This window comes from Piliocolobus tephrosceles, chromosome 7, assembly GCF_002776525.5.
Source record: "Piliocolobus tephrosceles isolate RC106 chromosome 7, ASM277652v3, whole genome shotgun sequence".
NCBI lineage: Eukaryota > Metazoa > Chordata > Mammalia > Primates > Cercopithecidae > Piliocolobus > Piliocolobus tephrosceles.
In genome coordinates this window covers 78,414,244-78,423,810 of record NC_045440.1, presented here as the reverse complement: position 1 = coordinate 78,423,810, position 9,567 = coordinate 78,414,244, and the positions used below count along the sequence as shown (strand labels likewise).

The 9,567-nt window shown below is 33.0% G+C and overlaps 1 long non-coding RNA gene across 1 annotated transcript in view; it reads right to left on the bottom strand.

Moving 5' to 3' along the window:
- Nucleotides 1-9,567, bottom strand: part of LOC111553157 — a 24,799-nt gene that overhangs the window by 3,815 nt on the left and 11,417 nt on the right. The window contains exon 2 of the long non-coding RNA XR_002734830.1: nucleotides 7,269-7,336. This is a non-coding gene — a long non-coding RNA (uncharacterized LOC111553157). The remainder of the gene's footprint in view (nucleotides 1-7,268; nucleotides 7,337-9,567) is intronic.

Here is a 9,567-nt window from a genome sequence, read left to right as displayed (position 1 = left end):
CCTAGCTCTGTAGCATAATGACTCAAAATCTGGGAGAGTTCCTAATCCAATTTTCACACACCCATACATACAAACACACAATTTCATAATCTCTTCAAAAAGATAAAATAATATAGAAAAGAACATAGGATAACACACCCACAAAGAAGAAATAAAACTATTCTGTTACAGTTGCATCTTATTATTTTATATATTTTTGAGAAACAAATCAATATAAATAATATTGTAATCATCTGTGTTCCTCTTTCCAGTGTTATGCCCCAGTAACATTAATTATAATTACTTTTGAAGCTATGAATGCTTTTATATTTAGTACAGTATATATGTGTATATATATCACATTTTTTCTTTTTAATTGATGTAAAATATTTTCAAAACTGTACAATATATATACACTTTTCTTGTTGACTCAATGTTATGTCTGTTCACCAATCTATGTTGATTTATACAGTTCTAGTTTATATAGTTGGCAGTTGTACAATATTCCATTGTTCAGATATGCTAACTTGTATTCTTCCATTTCTCTTCTGCTAGATAGTGAGTTGTAATGGTTTAATAAAAATTCTAATGTAAGTGTTTTGGGGATATATGATAAAAATTTATAACATTTTCTTATGTCCATGGGTGGACATTTTAAGTCATTGGGCATACATATTTTCAGCTATATACGCCGTAGTAAATTGCTCTTGAGATTATTTGTAGCAATTCTACCAGTTCTCCTTTTCTTTTCTTGTCAACATCTTCCTATTTGTTTTTCTTGAGATGTCATTGTCTAGTTTTGTCTACTAAGTTATATATATATGTGTGTGTGTGTGTGTGTGTGTGTGTGTATTACAGCTGCAACACATAGAAAGGAAGTAACAAGGACTATGTATATTTTATAATAAAGAATTGAATATCTGTCAGAAACTGCATATTTCATGGGGTGATCTCATGTAGTCTACTGGTTTTAAATACAATCTACATTCTAATGACTTTCAAATGTGTATCTTAAACCTGGGCTTCTGGGCTGCCACATTGATTCTAACCTTGTGTAAACAATTGCCTACTATTAATAGAGTGTCCAAAACAGAGTTCCAAATGTTTTCTCCCCAAACCTTCTGCTCTAACACTCATCTCTGTCACAGTCAATGACCACCTCATCCTTCCAATCTCGTCTCCTGCCCACCTTGACTCACTCCTCTTTTCCTCTTATATTTCATATCACACTTTATATCAAACCCTGTTGGCTCTACTATCAAAATACTATATCAGCCACTTCCTAATATCTGTCACATCCACTGTCATCACCACTGTCACAATACACTGTTCAAGAAAACATCACCTCTTCCTTGATTGTTGCAATGGGCTCCCAAATGGTCTGGCTGCCACCACCCTTGCCCACTTACAGTCTGTTCTAACAGGAGTCATTTGCTGAAACCTAGTTCACATTATGTCATTCCTCTGCTCAAAATCCTCCAACTCACTCTATTTAAAATCCAAAGTTATTGTATGGCCTTCAAGGACCTACCTGATCTTGACCTCATAACTGACCTGATCTTGACCTCACTCCCCTACTCAAAATCCTCCAACTCACTCTATTTAAAATTCAAAACCATTGTATAGCCTTCAAGGTCCTACCTGATCTTGACTTCATAACTGTCAGAAATCTCCTATAACTTCCTTCACTGTTTTTCATTAAGCTACAATGATGTTGGTCTCCTCATTGTTCACAGAACACAACGGAGACGTTCCTGTGTGTCAGCCTTGGATGGAAACACTCTAACTACCAATACCTACAATGTCCGCTTTTCTAAGCCCCGTAGCTCTTTACTCAAAGGTCACTTCAGAGATGCTTTCTAACCTCTATATAAAAAATTTCAACAACCCACCACATACAACACACTCAAAGTATTATAATCTCCTTCTTGGCATTTAACTCTTATCAATAAAAATATGTACTTTATTTCAATTTCACTGGCTCCTCAGTCCTTAGCACAGCACTTGCTCCCTGGAAGGTGCAGACACTGAATATTTCTTCATTTAATAAAACATATATTCTAGTGAAAGTTATAGGTTTATGGTAAGTTATAAACCATACTACATTTATACTTAAATTGTACAAATTGAAATTAATTCATCTGTTTATAAACATGAACTTAATTTGGAAGTGAGTATCTGAAGAAACTTCTTTATATTTTTAATGAAGTATGACTTTTAATACAATTACTATTTATGTTGATAAATATCAGAGGCTTTGATATTTTATAATCATTGAAATATTGGTGTTAAATATAAGATTTAACCATCTTCCTGTTTGGCTATTATTAAATGTTTTGCATACTAAAGTGAATATTTAACTATATAGGCATTCAAACCTTTCAAAATGCTAGTTGACAAGATCTCACTGTAGCAGGTGTGTCTGTGATATTGTAGGTAAAAAATATCTCTCATGATGTAAATAAGACATGTATTATTATAGTTTTTTTGCTTTCCAAAAAAGTATGCTTATTCAAATACATTTTATTTTATAGTTACACAATACAAATTTAGCAATACTAGCAATGATTTTTCTAGCTAAAATGTTGCCAATGGAATCTCTCTCTATATATGTGTATATGTATGTGTGTGTGCATTTTACACACACACATACGTATCAAGCCTTTGAATGCATCAAGTAAATTCAAAACAGATTACAAGAAAATACACACAAGTTGAATTTATTTGGAAATGAAATAACCTAAAATGCCTGCTGTGAAAAAATCACTAGAGTATTTTGAGCTGTATTCTTTGGTTCAGTTTTGCTCACAATACCTAACTCACTATAAATTTACTCACATTTCTTTTAATTTAATAGCATTTACTCATCTCCATCATCCCCTGCCTTTGAAATAAGTGAACCACAAACTTTTGATTATAATCTTGTAGCCATAGAAAACTTGGAAAATATAATCTCAATTTAAAATTAACTCTTTCTCTTTAGATTGAAAAAAAATGCTTGAGTTGCATACCGTCTCTGAACCACAGGTGATATTTCATAAGTTTAAAGCACATTTTTTAAAAAAGAGTACTTTTTCAAATAATTTTCCATGCCTTCATTCAGCAGGTAACCCAAACCTTCATAATCCCCAAATGCTGCACTTCAAAGTTTTGCTCAGGAAAAAAATATTGAAAAGAACAGCCTCTCTTTCCAGTTGATTTAAAACATCACTAGCTTATTTTCAGTACACATATGGAGTTACTTTTAAAAAGAAATCTTGGAATATTGCCAGACTACATACAGGAAAGGCTTTTCTCCAGAGAGAGCTAAAATTCATTATCTGAGGTTTGGGACACCCATGTTCCTTCAAAATTTGGACACATCTTTGTTCCTTCGTGATTAGTGATAGTAGTTTAAGTTAAAATGAGAAAGTACTCAGTGTGTGACGACAGTCTCAAGAAACCAAATTATTATATTGTTTGAACTGATGCTGATTAACAGTTACATCACTTTGCATGATGATCATTTTAGACTATTCTTTAAATCTGATATTATTTATGAAATATAACAGTCCTTATTTGTTTACAAGAAGTATTAAAGTTAAATTTAGGCCCTTTGTTATATCTCTCTTTTCCTTAAATGGTTAGCTTCTCTCATTTAAATCTATCTGAAATTTTTATTTCAGGAAAAAAAATGATTAAATCCAAATAATTTTAGGGCAATATAATTATGCTATTATTGTTTTTAGTGAGCATTTCATAATGATAATGTTTAAACATTTTAAACCTTCTTTTTTTTATTTTTTATTTTTCTGAGAGGGCATCTTGCTCTGTCGTCCAGGCTGGGATGCAGTGGTGCGATCTTGGCTCGAATAGTTAGGATTACAGGAGCGTGCCCACAGGCTTGGCTAATTTTTGAATTTTTAGTAGAGAGAGGGTTTCGCCAGGTTGGCCAGGCTGGTCTCAAACTCCTGGGCTCAAATGATCTACCCACCTCGACCTCCCAAAATGCTGGGATTTCAGGCATGAGTCACCACACAGGACCCTTTAACCCTGCTTTTGATGCACAAAATGAAGCTAACAAAGGTGGAAACATTGTTATACATAAGGAAAATATTAATATCAGCATAATAATTTCAGTAATAACCAATAACATTTCACTGTGAAATACTACAAAGTGGTAATTATTTTTAGATTTCTTACATATTTTTCCCACAGTATATAACACATATTACGGGTTTTTCTGAAAAGGTAGAAACAAAATTCTCATAACTGATGATAAACAGCCTATGAATATAAGACAAAATTAATATATAGTAATATGAAACAAATTAAGTAAATACAGACCCTGCTCTAAGAGATAAAAGTCTAACATGTGCAGTGAATCCACAAAATTGAATAGAGACTAAGAATATGATTTTTTAAATATAGATTTTATGCATACCAAAGAATAAGTGTACTTTGTTATATGCTGAGTAAAGAAGCTAAGGGACTTCATTATCTTCATTTTTAATTAGTCGGGAAAGAAATATGTGGAATTACGGAAACCGCATCAGTGAAGGAAGAGAAAGCTTCAGCAGATTGGAGGTACATTTTATATCACACATAAGCGTTACCTATCATGGGAGTTTTTACTTTGTTTTTGTCCACAAAATAGGCATGGACACCTTTTGTATCTGCATAATTTGATAAAATCAGGTATTATGAACTTAACAATGAGTTATTTCAAATGGAACCAAAGCGTAAGCTCTACTTTAAAGAGTAATGGTTGAGCTGAGCAGGATTACTTCTGCAAAATGAATTAGAACACTACGAACTGTAATATATCAGCAATAAGTCTAGCATATTTCAAAACCACAGCTATTGGAGAAATGAGTTTGAATCACTTGAGCATCACAAATCCTAGGCCATATTTTTATTTCCAGCCTAACACTTTGTGCTGCTTCCAAGTACGCAGCTCCAGTTGATTTCAAAGGCAGTAGATGAGAGATAAAGAGGAGCAAGGATTGTTCTACCTCAGCAATTCATGATCCCTCTAAGGCAATTGATTTTGAAAGAATATGGAGACCTTGGCATCTCAGCAGAATAGATCCAGCTACTCTTTTCTATCTACTCCCATGAGGTAGCACAAGCATTTATCCAGTTTACCATAGCAAATGATTCTCCATGTCCCGAAAATTACAACACTCTTCCTTTCTTCACTCTGAGGAGTCATAAAACCTAAATTAAACATAACTGTCCAAAGAATTATTTTCAGTAATGTTAACATTTCAACAAGAGAAATAAATGGAACATTGTGATTTGAGTATTATCATAATATTACATACAATAATGTAATATAACATTTAAATATCCTTAATTTAACATTATTCATTTAAAATATTTACTTATTAAATTATTAATTTTAAATTATTTAAATTATTAATATTAAAGTTGTGGCTAAAAAATATTTTATGGGCATAGGGTAAAGTTGTATAGTATATTACTTAAACATGTGTGCTTATAATTCTCAAAATAGTTACAGCTTTCTAAGTGATATTTCTTAGACATAAATATGTCCCTTATATAGGAATATCTTTTTTCTTTGAATATTTTCTTCATTTCCATGTAAATAGTGTATGTATGTGTATTTACTTATAAGCCTCATACAATTATAATGTTCTAGTAATGTGTTTTGGTGTACAAAATATTTCAACTAACTTATATAGCTGTGCTAAGATTTGTCCAAATGAACAAATACTCAAAATACAGCTTTATAAAGCATATTAATTAATGTATCACATCCTTCAAAAAAAGTGACTAAAATAGTTGAATAAATTAAGTTAAAAACTTTGGATATATGTAGTAAAAATATCTAACATTAATTAAAATATTGGCTGACTTCAGTCACTATACTAAATTACATACATTATTTAATTGATGTAAAATCTTTGTGAAATAAGCATTTTGCTCCATTTTACATATATTAAAATGGAGGGTTAGAGGGGTTTAGAATTACCCAGTTTTAAAGATGAGACAAAGCTGGAACATGGACCCAGGTCTATCTGAATTGAGAATCCTATGGTCTTAAATATTTATATATTTTATCTCCTTTCTGTTCTGGTGACATAGTGTCTATGACTAGGAGAATTTTAAGATAAGATATCTGGATAAAGAGTGTGTATTTTAGGATTGCATTTTTGTTTTCAAAAAATGCTTGTTCAATTGAATTTATAACATATATTATCTTCTGAAATTACTGAGTTCCATTGATGTCAGCCATGTTCTGAAGGCTAACAAGGATAGCAAAGATGCGGTCAAGGTCCTTGGAGAGCTAGCCCTACAGAGGAGAGGTCAGAAACTTTTTTTGTATGGAGCCAGAGAGTAAATACTTTTCTGGGCCATAGAGTTTCCCAAAACTAATTAGCTCTCTTGTTTTTAGCAAGAAATTTGGCACAAAAAATACATAAATAAATGATCATGGCTATGCCCCAAGAAATCTTTATTTACAGATATAAATAAATAAATTTCATGTAATTGCCAGGTGTCAATAAATACTATTCCTATTATGATTGTTTCAACCACTTAAAAATGTAAAAATTCTTCTTAGTTTCCAAGCCATACCAAAACAGGTATTGGGCTGGACTTGGCCAGTGAACTTGTGAACCAAGTTTGGCCAACTCCTGTGCAGAATTGCCCTGGCCACTGAGCACTTAAATTTGGCTAGTCCAAATTGAGATGTGTTGTAAGTATAAAATATACACCAGATTTTAAAGATTTAGTCTAAAAAATTTCAAAGTCTCATTTATAATTTTTGTGTTGGTTATGTTTTCAAATAACCAGCTTTTGATACTTTGGGTTAAATATCTTATTACAATAAGGTTCACCTGTTTAGTTTTTTTCCTTTCTGCTCACCCACTATCTACATATATATTTTTTTTCTTAAATTGTGCTTAAATTCTTCCCTTCCTCTACCTTTTCTGCCACCACTCTCTTATTTTATAATTGATCTCATAGCCTCCATTGTCTCCCCAACACAGATCTTATTTTTTGTTTTTTCATGTTTTAAGTCTTCTGGTTCTTCGTCATATGATCTTTAGGAGAAGTTTTGGAAAATGAGTTTTTCATATCCAGTGCTTTCTGTCGAGGCACTTTAAGACAGGGAGTTAGAGGAGGGAAAACATTCTGGCTTCTGAGCTTACTGACTCTACTTCAGTGAGTAACATTCTTCTTATTTTCTTTGTTTGGACATGGAAGTAAGATTTCCTTTGAAATACTTTCAATCCTTAGAAACTTGGCCAAATATTTCATTCTGGCTTCAAAGTATTTACCAACACAATTTCCCTCCTCTTTCACACCTCCTACAATGAAGCTGTAACAGACAGTAAAATAGGCAATTCTGTGAAGGGAAAAAATGCATAGTCAATTTGGGCTTTGCATAATTGCCCCCTTAGTAAATGGGACTATTGGCCAGATCAGGAAAATAAGAATAAGTTATTGTTGAGAGTGAGAAATATAAAGAAACACTTTTAGAGAGAAATGAAGAATTCTGCTATTCCCCTCTCAACAATTGGGAGCAGTCAAGGTTACTATATCTTTTACCTTAATGCCTTGTTTATTAGTTAGGGTTTTCCTCAGAAACTGAACCAATAGGATAGATAGATAGATGGATAGATAGAGAGGCAGGTAGATAGATAGATAGATATAGATATAAAATACAAATTTTAACTCATATATATTTCTAATATATATAATGTGTGTGTATATATATATCAATTTAAAACTGAAACAATAGGATATATATATTAGAACCCTAATATATATATTTCATATATACACATGTGGTATGTGTGTGTGTATGTGTGTATTAAACTGAAACTGAACCAATATATATATCTGTATGAATAGTATGAATATATATCTGTGAACCCACATACATATATATGAACCCTATTACATATATAGTGTGTGTATATATGTGTGTATATATACACACACATATATATTATATATATACACATATATATGTATGATTATATATATATAATACAAGAATAATTTTATTAAGAAATTTATTAAGAGAATTGGCTTATGCAATTGTGGAGGCTAAGAAGTATCATAATCTGCAACCTGTAGGCTGGAGAACTAGAAGGCTGGTGGTGTAATTCAATCTGAGTCTGAAGGCCCAAGATTTAGGAGCACCTATGTGTGAGGGCAGGAGAAGATGACTATCCAGGCTAACAAAAAGAGAGACCTAATTCACTTTTTTTCTGCCTTTTTTTTTTTTTTTTCTATTCAGGCTTCATTGTGTTAGATGATGTCCACTCACAATGATGAGGGAGAATCTTCTTTCCAAAGCCTCTTGATCTATGGAGTCAAATGCTAATTGCTTCTGGAGAAATGCTCACAGACATACCTAGAAATAATGTTTTACCAGCCACCTGGGAATTCCTGAGCCCAGTCAAGTTGGCACATGAAATTAATTATTGCACCCTGTGAGGGGGTGTCTCCAGGCTTGTGGAAAATACCTGGTAAGTGCTCTCTAAAACTAAGTGGATCCAGGAAAAGTGGACTGGTGCCCGACTCACCCCAAAGAAAGCAGTAAGATAGAGGCGGTGGCATTAATGGCCCATACTCTACACTTATGTTCTTCCTTGGAAGAAAGCCTAGACTATGAAGAGAATTGCAAAGTAAACCAAGAGTGAGACCCAGTTACAGGCAAGAGTGTTGCAGAGCGTGTTCCTTAGAGATGGGCTCTGAATTTCCTACAAATGCCCTCATAAAGGGACAGGTCACATTAACCAAGTCTTAGGCTCAGGGTTTATGAAGCCACCCAGAAAATAAAACCATCTGTTCTATCCCTCAACCTCTCCTGCCTTCTCCCACTTCAACCCTGCTACAAGAAACAAAAGAAGTAAATGGGGAGCATGAACAGGAATACCCTATCTTCTTCCAGGAACACACTTCCATTTACAGGACTTATCATGGCTTAGAGGGAGAAAAAGCTTTATGTTAAGAATAAATATATTGGTTGATATCTTGGACTTAACAAATTCTAATTTCTGAACTGTGGCTGTATTTTAGAACTTAAGATCCTTTTATGATTATCTTTTGCTGAAGAGTGAGTAACAAATTCAAAGAACATTGTATTTTGATCATAGTTTGTAAGCCATGTATTTCATATATCATTTATCCAAAATGTGCTTCTGTCACACACGTTCATATTCACATATCACTCATCTTTTAGAAAATACATAATTCATTTCTATTCTTTCCACCACTGTCCTCCAATATTTACTCTTTACTGACTTCCGAGAAGATCTCTTATGGTGTCAGAGTGCTTCCAAAACCCATCTGTATCCTTATGAGGGGCCTTTACTTTCCACACAGGCTTAGTCTCTGTGTCATGAGCATTCACTTAAAACTTGGAGCATGGCTACACCAAAGTCCTTACTTCATTCTGATGCTGAAAGGAGTAATGCATGGTCTTCTCCTCGAAGAGACTCACAGTGAAGTGGGAGATGCTTGTAAAATATAAATCAAAGAGGCTCAGGAGAAGAAAGCATTCAATTTTAACTTTTTAATTTTGTAATTTCCCCCAAAATGGGTAACCAAAATGTCTAAAAAAAA